Genomic DNA, 12,294 nt, shown 5'->3' with positions numbered 1-12,294 from the left:
ACAGTTTATGTTGGAGTTCACTCTGTGAACAGTTCCATAGTTCTTGTCAAATGTGTGATGTCTTTTATCCACTATTCCAATATCCTACAGAAACAAGAGACCTCCTGAGAGCAGGGAGCTGAGCAGCACATTGTTCCACCAAGCAGCACATTGGTTCTGGCTAGAGCCCTTGTCTGCTGGGTGCCAAGTGTCAGAGAACAATGATGCTTCTCCCTGTGGGGTGGGGAAAGAGCAGAGCTGGCCTCAGACACAAAGAGGGGTGTCATTAACCCCTGAAAGAAGTCACTAGGAGAGGTGTGAAATTCCCTCTGAAATAGGTAGGGAGGCTTTCTGTCCTCTCATCACCGAGTGAAATGTCCCTGCCCATCAACCTTTGTGTTCCCAGGTGTCTTGGGGTATTCTTGTGTATTCACAGGGGGGTTGGATGATGCCAGGCAGTGCTGTGGCATGGACAGGTGTCACTCTGGCTGGACAGTCAGCGGTTAGGGACCTGTCCTTTCCTGCATTGACAAGAGCCATAGGGCCTGTGGAGCCAGTGGTCATTGACAGCAGTGAGTTCTTGGTTTCCATGTGGCCACTGGGCCTCCTCCGCAAAGCCTCCGCAGTGGTCATTCTCTGGATCCCCTTACTCAGCTTTTACTGGGCAGAGACCCCTCTTTTTTCTTGGGTGACAATCTCAGAATCAGCTGTCAAAGTGTGTGTGTTCTAGGCTGTTGCTCCACCACCGGGGCCTCTTTAGACATTGTCCCTCCATCCTCCAAGAAGTTCTAGTCCCTTTTCCTTTCTCAGTGGAGTCCCCAAGAAGGGACAAAGCTGATGGATTTTGGGGCAGCGGCAGCTGATAGAGCTGATAGAAACTGACGGTCTTTTTTAATATTGAGACTTCTTGATGTGTTGTTCAGGCCTTTGGTCAAGATAAAAACACCACAACTTATGCTACTGGTGCTTGCAGGAAAAATAGAAAGGGGATGTCCCATGCTTGGGACACAGTAGAATGGAGAGGATAGTGGCTTGAAGACATGATTATAGCATGACAGCAAGAGGGGAGCAGCAGGGGTGCTGGCTCAGGGGTCTGAAGTGAGGGCTGCCTAGTAGCAGCAGGCGCTGCTTTTGGTAACATGCAAAGGCTCCCTACAGGCTCTCAGGAATACAATGAGAGAGGAAGCTCAAAGAAGTCATAGCAGAGGGGTCAGACTGCATTAGACCAGTATCGAAAGGTTATTCCTGAAGTCTGGAGAACCTTGTATGCCTGTTTCACTGATGGCATTTAAACTGAGGTTCAGAGATGTTACGAAAACAATCAGAGACACACTGCAAAGGTCATGTGCTGAGATTCAAACCCAGAACTTTTGGTTTCCTTAGCCTCTGGTTTTCCCATTACATCTTGATGGCTTCTTGCAGCTGGCTGGGATAAACAGAGGTGGTAGAATAATCGTTAGGCTTTAAAAAGAGTTAATGGCTTCCAGCTTCATCCATCATCCTCAGCAAACTAACACAGGAACAGAAAACCAAACACTGCTTGTTCTCACTCATAAGTGGGAGTTGAACAAAGAGAACGCATGGACACAGGGAGGGGAGTAACACACACTGGGGCCTGTTGTGGGGTGGGGGGTGAGGGGAGGGAGCTTAGAGAACGAGTCAATAGGTGCAGCAAACCATCATGGCACAAGTATACCTATGTAACAAACCTGCACGTTCTGCGCATGTATCCTGGAACTTAAAATAAAAATTTAAAAAATACAAAAAAAAAAAGAGTTAATGGAATGAGCAATGGTACAGAAGGAGGACGTGATAAAAACAGCCAACATTTGCTTCACCCTTTGTCTAATCCTCAGAACAACTCAATAATTTATTGTGATGACTTGCATCATCTTCATTTTAAGATGAGAAAGCTGGGTTTCAGAGAAGTGAAATAACTTGCCCAAAGTTGAGTGGGTCTAGACCCTTACTCTGAGCTACTCCCAGGCCTGGCCAGGGCTGCAATTTATCAGTAAATGTAGCTGTTGACTGCACCCCACTGCACATGGGGCCCCCTGCCAGACACCTGCAAACACTCTTAAATTTCATTCTCACCCTCAACTCTGTGAGGGAAGGTATATTTACTCCATTTTAACAGATAAAGGACTGAATCTCAGAGAAGTCAAACGACTTATCCCTGGCCACGCAGCCAATAGGTGGCAGAGCTGGGGCTTGATCCCGGAACTTTCTGACTTAATACAATCTTGTGCTTCTCCTCCTCTATTGGTGGTTTCCACACCTGCAAATAACATCCGAACTACCCAGTGAGCGTTTATAAAATACAGATTCTTAAGTCCCATCCCCAGAGATGGCTGGGGCAGGCCGGGGAATCGGCATTTTGCAGAAGCCTTTCAGTAACAGGAACTGCTGCACCACGCCACAGTGCAATGAGCGTGGCGATCCTAAAGCCAGAGGAAGTCTGCAGTCGGCCTAGGAGGGATTGCGATCCCGAGAGAGGGTGGGAAGTACACCCTTCACATTCTTGGCACCTCTGACGTTGATTTGCTGTGTGACTGCTGATCAGACAACCATACCATCGGTCGTTTGATTTTCAGACATACAAGATTAACAGCTAATGCAGGTGTTTCCTTTATTCGATTCTGATATGGAAAGGAGTAACCAAAACAAAAGTCTCATCTGCAGAATGTTTGGATGGCTCTAGACAGTGTGGCTAAGAGGAGGGGCTGGTGTTGGCAGAACTGGCCCACAATCAGGACAGAGGAATTCATGGTGAGTTACCTCCCTGTCTGGTCCTTAGCTTCCATGTCTATAATGTGAGCATGCTGAATGATTAGCACTTCTTAGAGCATGATCTGGAACTTCCTGCACCTAAAACACATACACAGCTTGTTAAAAATGCAGATCGCATTCATTAGAATGTAAGCTCCACGGCAGAAAGGGCAATTTGTTCAATCCCATGTCCCCAGGCCCAGAAACAAAGCTTGGCATGTAGTAGGAACTTATTAAATATTTGCTGAATGATTGAATGGATTCTTGGAAACCAGCCCAGACCTATCGAATTAGCGTCTCTATGTGGGGCTGGGGATCTGGGAATCTTTCTGAAGAGCTGCAGATGATTCTTAAGGGCCTTAGCATTTGGGAACCACTGAAATTGGTAGTTGCCACCATTTTTATGGTATGACCTTGGACATTCTCTTGGCTTGTTCCCACATCCAATCTGCAGCTGAATCCTATGGCAATTTGCCTTCAAAGGGGGAAGAAGAGAGAACTGCTGAGAAGCTCTTGTTTTTATGTGACGTCATCAGGAGCGTTTCCCACCAGCCTCTCCTCCTCCACCCTGCAAAGATCAAGGGGAGTGCCCAGGCCTGAGACCTGTGGTGATAGAACAGACAGAGGCCAGGAACTGCTGAGGACAGAGGCATGGCTAGGACCTCAGCCTGTGTGGTGCTGCTGTGGTGCCTGGGCTGTGCCCAGCAGCCTCGTCAGTATCAGGTGCATTTCCTGGGAGGCACACTGCCCTCCTGAGCGTTGCATTCTGGTTGGAATGCAGCCCACACTGCAGCACTGCTTTGTGGCCCGTCCCCATTTATAAAATTACCCAGATTATTCGAGTTGATGTGGAGAGCTGAATCCTCTTGTGAGCTGCTTACCTGGGAAGCCACTTTAGTGACTTACCACAGGGGCTGAAGAGACAGGGCATACTGCATGTCCTTCCCTTCCGCATGACCAGTGACTCCTGTCCTCCTGCCTGTAGGAGGAGGACCCCAAGGGAACCCAAATCACATTCCAGAAGAAACTTGGTGAAAGCCTGGTGTCTGGGCAGGGGGCCTCATTTTGGTCCATGTTTCTCAACCAAGGCTGCATATCAGGTTGCTTGAGGGAGCTTTTGAGAGACTAATGCCTGCTCCACCGTAAACCAATTAAATGTGAACCTCTGAACGTGGGCACTGGAAATGCACATTTTTTATAGTCAAGGTTGCAAACTGTCAATTAGATGGAGTTGATGTTTAGTTGCCTTTTAAGACCACTTCCTTTGGGTTTTGTTTTGCTCTATCAAATGTTTAAAAATTAATTAACACACTTTTTTAGAGCAATTTTAGGTTTATAGCAAAAATGAGCAGAAAGTAGAGAGAATTCCAAAATACCCTCCTCCCTTCTCCCTTTCTCTCCGCAAGCTCCGCTTTCAAATGCTGTTTTCAGTACAAACAGCATTGCATGGTTTGCAGTGACCAAAGAATGACTCTCAGATTTCCTCACATCAAAAGATGCTCCCTAAAACTGCCCGTGCACAAACCTAGCGTTGGCATAGGTTTTGTAACTCCTCTTTGGAAAAATGGCAGAATCCCTGGCCTTTTTGTGGCCACAGTGTCTGTGGCGGGCTGGCTGCTCCCCTCTGCCTGGCTGCAAGTCAGCTTACAAGATTTCTCTGGTGTGCGCTCTGGAGGTAAAACCCTCCTTTCTCAGTCTACAAGGCGACCAGCGTGAGGGCGCATACAGAAAAGGGCTCAGGAATGGATTGTAAAATAATCACGTTCAAATCCCCTTAAAACAAAGGAGCCATCCCTCCACCTCCAATTTGTCCCCATTTCTTTCTAAAATGTTATTCCGTTTTTTGAAAATCTTATTTCCGGCTTAATTCTCAACTTTTTAAATGTAAAAACATTTCACTAGGGGGCACTTCAAGACTGAGTAAGAAAAAAACCCCAGCAACTTGGTGACAATACATTCCACTTCCCCATTAACTGGGTAAACAGTCCTGTACAAAACAAAATATAAAAAATACATAAGGAATTAAATATGTATTTAGCTGAAACTGTGACTCCATTTCCGTGGGTCGTTTTCTACACCTGTTTTCTTCAAACTGGACACAAGTGGCATTCTTGGACTTGCTGACAATTTTGTCCTGAGTATTAGAATCATCATCATATCATCATGATCATGATAATAATAATAGTCTGTTCATCTGCTTAAAACAGACACTTCGCTTACTGCAGTCATTTGATGCAACTGAGTGTTTGAAGCTTTTATTCAGAAATTTATGTTTAAAAAATGTTTTCTTTCCCAACATTCATGGGGAGTGTGAATGTAGGAGCTAGCAGCTTCTTGGTGCGGGATTAGTGGAGGAATTTTCTACAGCCGAGAGAACGTCTGCAGAGGGAATCTGGGACCTGAGTCCTAGCCCTGGCTCATTTCTATCCAGCAGTGTGACCTTGTACAAGTCACTGTCCCTCTTCGGACCTCAACATCCTTATTTGTAAAATGATAGCATTGTACTGGAAGACACTTAAGATCTCTTTCCAGTCTGACCTGCTGTCCCCCAAGCAGTCTCCCTGTGGTGACAGTGCTCACACTGCATTTTTCCTGAACTGTTGCATGAAAAGTTAAACCCAAGGCAATTCTGGGGAGAAAGGCAGAGAGACAGAAGGATACGGGCGTGAGTCTTGGTTCTGCCCTTTGGGAGGTGTTATGGGTCTAATTGTGTCCCCCAAAAGATGTTGAAGTCCCAGGACCCGTGAATGTAGCCTTATTTGGTGATAGGGTCTGTGCAGATGATCAAGTTAAGATGACATCATGAGGACGGGCCCTAAACTAATATGACTGTATTCTTTATAAAGGGGAAATTTATATGCAGAGATAGACACAGACAATGGGAACATCACGCGAAGGTGAAGGCAGGGATTGGGGTGATGTATCAACAAGCAAAGGAATGCCAGCAGCCACCAGAGGTGACGGGAGAGCACGGAACAGATTCTCCCTCATAGCGCTCAGAAGGAGGCATCTGGGCCAACACCTCCATCTTGGACTTGCAGCTTCCAGACTGTCAAATAATAAATGTCTGTGATTTTCAGCACCTGGTTGGTGGTACTTTGTTACAACGACCCTAGAAAACTAATGCAGGAGAGTATTTAACCTCAGCCTTCACCCATAAGGATGCGATCAATGATTAAATGAGATGATGCACAGGAAAGCCCTTTGCACACAAGGCTTGCCATCTGGCAGGTGTTTATCAAATGTTAGTGACTGTAAAGAAGGAATAAAGGAGAGAGGAAGGAAAGGATGGAGGAATGAGGAAGGAAACTCTTGATGCGAAGCACCTGTTAGGTGCTGGAAACTTTATATGTTGATCTTTAGTTCTCGCTAACAACCATATTGCTGCTGAGAGACTGGGGCCCCTCAGAGGTACAGCCATTTGCAGAAGGTCACAGAGCTGGTAAGTGACATTAAACTGGGCCCATCTGACTCCAAAACCTGTGCTGTTTCCACACTGTTATGCTTGTTTTTAGGACCAAGTATTATTTATCCTGCCATGATAAACCCTATTCATTCATTCATTCACTAATTCATTCACTTCCTCATCATTCAAGAGAGAAAAGGGGAAGGAGGCAGGTCCATTTCAGTGAGCTGATGGCAGACTTGATTCCAAGAAGTCACAGTTTGATTTCTAGAACGGCTGACATTAATTGTCCTCAGGATTGTTTGCTGCTGGAGGCCAGCGTGAGGCTGCCTGGGGAAAGCAGATCCCAGAAGCCAAACCAGGAGGACTTGGAGTAAAAAACCAGGCGATTCACATTCCTTTAGTTTCTTCCCTAAATAAATATGTCCACACTCTGCTTTAAAGGGCATTCACAGACGACTCAAAACCAGGTTTATTCCAGGCAGAATCCCTTCAGACCCCAAATCTGTCTTGGTTGTTGGCCCATTCCTGATTCGGTATTTCCCTTCTTTGGGCCAGCCTCATCCTTGTCCTTGTCCTTCCTGCCTCTCCACATCCCCCTACTCCCATCCCATCCCATCCCGTCCTGTCCTGTCCATCCCATCCCATCCCGCCCCAGTTAAGTTAGACCTTCACCTGGAGTTTGTCTTAGTTTCTGAGGATATAGAGGTGAGCCAAAGAGGGAGCCCTGGAAGACCCCAGGTTGTTGCAATACCGTCGGATGTGCAAGTAGGCACTGGATGGGGTTATCCAGGAGGGCTTCCTGGAGGAGGGGGATGATAAGCAATGGTTTTGGAGAATGCAATGGGACAGCATTCAGGCTCAGGGAACAGCATGCGCAAAGACCTGGATGCCCAAAATAGCAAGGCAAGTGTAGACAACTGGAAACAATTTGGAATTGGGCATAAAACATAAGAGAAGGGAGTGAGAGAAGGCTGGAGGGTTAGCAAAGTCTGGGTCACTAAGTCACCCTGTCATTCCAGAGCTGCCCTTCAAGGTGCCCATTCTGCCCACCATTTCCAGAAGCCCCTCCTCTGCTGTGCTTCCTACAGCCCTCGATTCCCCGCCGCTTAACTTTCTGGGATCCAGGGGAGCTCCTCGCTTCTCTCTGCTTTTACCAAATCATGCATTCCTCCACTGGTGCAGTCATTCCGCTCATTGGAGTGTCCAGTCTCTACTAGGCCCTGCTCCAGCCCCTGGGTCCCAGCGGGGAAGAGTCATGGCACCAGTGGAGAGTGGTTTATGTGCTTCTTAGCTAAGGCATTTTAGAAATAAACCACAATTCTGTGGCAGGCTGAAGGGGAACTATTTGGTGACAGTCAGCCCCTCTCCTTGGAGCAGACCATGATGCCACGTGGCTGCCTGGTCACATGGCGGTTTGAGCCTCCTCCTGTTCCCAACCTCTCTGGGCGGTCAACTCCTCTCATCTCAGTTCTTCTGTTGCCTTGGTAAGGCTCTTGGAGACACCTTTCTTGTGGCTGACACTGCCTGGACATTTCAGGAGGATAGATGTGTCCTGACCACATCCTGCCTGGTTGGGCTTTATTGGCAACCTCAGTGTGGCCCTGATGGGAGGCCTCTTTGGGGCCAGTTGTGAATGTCTTCATGTTCACCGTGGTCTCATTTGTGCCACTGACCTCAGGGATTTCTCTTTTTCATTCCTGAGCTTCCCCCCATGTATCCCTGGGTGCATTTGTGTTCCAGGACTTCCATAACACACTGCTGCAAGCTGGGCGACTTATAGTGACAGACATGTTTGTCTTATAGTTTTAGAGGACTAAAGTCTGAAATCTAGATGTTGGCAGAGCCATCATTTCTCTGAAGGCTCTAGGGGAGAATCCTTCCTTGGCTCTTCTAGCTTCCTGTGGTTGCAGGCAGTCCTTGGCATTTGCTGGCTTGTGGCAGCGTCACTCCAGTCTCTGCCGCCCTCTTCACACGGTCTTTCCCTCTGTATGACTTTGTGTCTCCAATTCTCTCTCCTTGCAAGGACACCAGTCATTGGATTTAAGGCCCATTCTAAGCCAGGATGACCTTATCTCATCTTGATTACATCTCTAAAGACCCTATTTCCAAATAAGGTCACATTCACAAGTATCAGGGATTCAGACTGCAGCGTATTATTTTGGGGAACACGATTGACTCTACAATACCGGATGTGAGAAGCAAAGCTTTTCCTTTGGAGCATCTTAAGCCTGGCTTCATCTTACCATATAAGAAGCAGGGCCCCAGGTTTCTCCCAGCACTTCTAAAGCTAGAAGGCTTGTTCTGTCAGGGAAAGCTTGGTCCCTGACATCAGGGACACAGCCAGTGGGTGCTGAAGTCTAGACAGAAATGAAAATGGATCTGCTGAATTCCAGAATGTGGAGACACACACACACACACACACACGCACACACACACACACACACACAGACAGAGAGAGACAAGAGAGAGACAGACAGACAGACACACACACACACACACACACACACACACACACACACACACACACACAGAGAGAGGACTATCTCTAGCTGTTGCTCCCACTCCTTTTTTGCAGATCCTTGCTACGGTTTGCTGGTGAGCGGGGTGGAGCACCTGATGCTGGGTTTAAGTATCTGTTCCCTTTCCTGAGTGTTCAGCTCTGTTCTATGTACTCGTCTGTTCGTATTTTACCATTCAGTTCCGAGTGGCGCCTCAGGGTGAAAGGTAACGCGGTAAGGCTTGGTCAGCAGGTCTGCGGGGGGGGGGGGGGGGGGGGGGGCGGGGGGGGGGGGCGGGGGGGGCGGGGGGGGCAGCCTGTTTCCAGACTGCAGATCAGCTTAGGGGAAGCAGGATTTCTCTGCACTGAGTTGGGACCAAAAGCAGAACATCACAGCTACCAAGTACAGCCGATCAGACATGCCTAGGAAAGCGATGATGCCCATCGATTGCTGTGAACTTTCTAGAAATGTCTAGGAAACAGGTGGGGTTGTGCCTGTGGTCTGAAGCAAAAGAAATATTTGTGCTCCTCTGAGTCAGGTGTTTATCAGATATTTTCCATAAAACAAACCTTGTTTGTTTTGAAGCAGTTATCTTTTGAGTGCCTTTCTTTAAACAGATTTCTAGTCATTACATACTCAGTTGAGAACAACAACTTCTCTTACCATTTCTCCCGAGCACGGTGAGCCAGTCCTGTGTGGAGGTGGGCATGCAAGTCTGACTCGCCCTCACATCAGTAGCAGCGGCTGATGGGTGAGGAAGCAAGCACGTTTTCTCTTAGGGAAGCAGCGCTTTAATGTGGCTCCAGTAGGCGCTGCCCAGAACTCTCTTTTCCCACCCAGGCCGGCGTGCTCTCCGCCAGAGCACTTAGGAGACCTGCTGAGATGTTAAGTACTGAGGGGTGCGGGATGTTTTTGTTGCTGTGCTCTGCAAAGCCGACGGCTTTTTACAAACACATTAAACATTAATATCTACAGAATGGGCAGTTTTATAGTGCACAAGCACGAGTTTCCTGGACACGGATTTATTTATTTTTTATTAATGTAACCTTAGTATGCCGCATATTTCTTGCAGAGCTCCAGATCTGAAAGGCCTTCGCTGGACCCAATGAATACTTTATGATTCCATTTAAGACCAAGGGAACCAATAAACTCACCCCAATTTACATTTCAGTGGAGTCTCATAAGTAATGCATGCCTGCATACTGCTGGCCCTCAACTGTCTCCCAGACTGCCTTTAATACCTCATCACACGTGTGACCTTTTCAGGAGGCTGAGAACAGAGGAGTGTTCTCTTCAAACTGTTTTCTTTTACTTCCCCCAACGCATGAAACCTCTGTCTGTGGTCATGAATAGATAATCCTAAGGAACTGGTGACTGGGAGGTCCTGTGGCGTCTTCCCTCTCTTGCCCTTCCTGAGCCCCTCATGTCCATGGCTTCAGACACCACCTCTAAGCCCTGCCTTTGAGAACCATACCTGCAGTCATGAGCTGGCAGGCCACCTCTAGGCCCCAATTCCCACTGCTTTTATTCTAGAGGGTTGTACAGTTTTTGTTTCAAAACTAACCTTTCTCTAACAGAATTCCTAGGCCAGGCCCCAGGTTGATTTCTTCATTTCTGTTTCATGGTGGACTGTGCTGCATCAGCGGGCATGGGACGTTCAGGGCTGTCCTGTGAGGTGCCTCTTTACCCCATCCTTCCCCGCTCCTGCACCGGGGAGCTGCTCACACTGGGTAATCCTTCCAGCATACCTCCTCCCTGGCAGCCAGGGCCATCTTTAAATGGGGTGAAGTGGATCATACTACTCCCCTGCCCAGAATCTTCCAGTGGTTCCCAATCCTCTAACTTCTGCCCGAGTTTCCAGTCTATTGGCCTGACGTGTGAATTTCAGACTTGCCAGCTCCCACAATTGCATGTGCCAACTCCTTAAAATGTAACTCTTTATATCTACCTATACATGCACACATACACGCACACACATATGCCTGCATATACACATACATATGTATATAGGCTTATGTATGTACTATATATGCATGTCTACATAGATCTGTGCATCTATATATGTGCATATCCTATCTATCTATCATCTATCTGTCATCTATCTATCTATCTATCTATCTATCAATCTAATTTCCTATTGGTTCTGTTTTTCTGGAGAATCCTGACTGATAAGGATTTTGGAGTCTCCTTTACTAACCATCTACTATACATACCATTCTCTCACGCTGCTGTCTGTGACATCTACGAATTCTTTAGCACTCCTCCTATAAAAAGGTGGAATCTAATTTTCCACTTCTTGAATATGGGCCGGTTTTAGTGACTCACCTCTAGGAATGGAATGCAATGGAAGTGGTGCTGGAGGACCCCTGAGGCTAGATTAGAAGATGCACGGTAGTGTCAGCCTGCTGCTCATGCCCCGCCCCCCACCCTCTCTGTCTCTCATCTATCCTAGGATGCTTGTGTTGGGATTTACTCACCATATCGTGAGGAGGCCTATGCTGCGTGGAGAGTAGCATAGGTTTCCTCCATGGCCATGTGATGTTCCAGCCAACAGTACCACATCAGGTGCCAGCTGCCAACCAGCATCAACTCCAGACAGGTGAGAGGAAAAGGCTCCAGACGGTTCCAGCCTCTAACCTCAGAGCTGCCCTAGAGATGCTGAGTAGAGCAAAGATGGGCTGTCCCCACTCGGCCCAGCCCAACCTGCAGAATCAAGAGAAAAAACAAAGGATGATGATTATTAAAACCCACTCTTTGGTGGTTGCTATTTATATAATAATAGCTAGATAGCAGGAACATTGTTTCTCCTTTTATACTGCTAGCTTTTAAAAAAAATTTCTTATAATTATTTGGAATTGTGCATCAACTCGTTTATTATCTGTCTTTTCTATTAAATATAAGTTCAACGAGGGAAGGAACTTTTACTATCCTATCTATTGTTTTATCCTAGTGCTTATAAGAGGACTTGGCACATAGAAGGCACCCAGTAAATATTTCTGAATGAAGAATCCTCCTGAATCTACTGAATTATATTTTCTTATTTTCTTTCTTCCCTGTCTTCCTTTCTTCCTGCTCTGCCTCAATCTTTCCTTTTCTTTCAACTTCTTTTAGTTCTTTCTTATTATCTCCCTTGCTTGTTCTTTTAAAATTTTTAAATACTTTTTAATGACTTAAGTTTCACATAAATACATTTTTCTTGTAAAAAATTAAAATACTTCAGGTAAAATCAAATCCTTCTTGGCCTGGTGCAATGGCTCACACCTGTAATCCCGGCACACTGGGAGGCCGAGGCGGGCAGATCACCTGAGGTCAGGAGTTTGAGACTAGGCTGGCTAACATGGTGAAACCCCGTTTCTACTAAAAATACAAAAATTAGTTGGGTATGGTGGTGCGCACCTGTAATCCCAGCTGCTCGGGAGGCTGAGGCAAGAGAATTGCTTGAACTGGGGAGGCAGAGGTTGCAGTGAGCCAAGGTCATGCCATTCCACTCCAGCTTGGGCAACAAGAGTGAAACTCCATCTCATAAAAAATAATAGTCAAATCCTTCTTTGCTCACAATGCACCCCCAAGCCCGGCCCTCCTTTCCCTTCACCTCATTTCTTCCCCACTTTGCCTCCATGGTCCAGACTGATCTGGAAG

This window comes from Chlorocebus sabaeus, chromosome 27, assembly GCF_047675955.1.
Source record: "Chlorocebus sabaeus isolate Y175 chromosome 27, mChlSab1.0.hap1, whole genome shotgun sequence".
NCBI classification, from domain to species: Eukaryota; Metazoa; Chordata; class Mammalia; order Primates; family Cercopithecidae; genus Chlorocebus; species Chlorocebus sabaeus.
The sequence above is the reverse complement of the archived record's forward strand: the minus strand, read 5'-3'. Positions refer to the sequence as shown.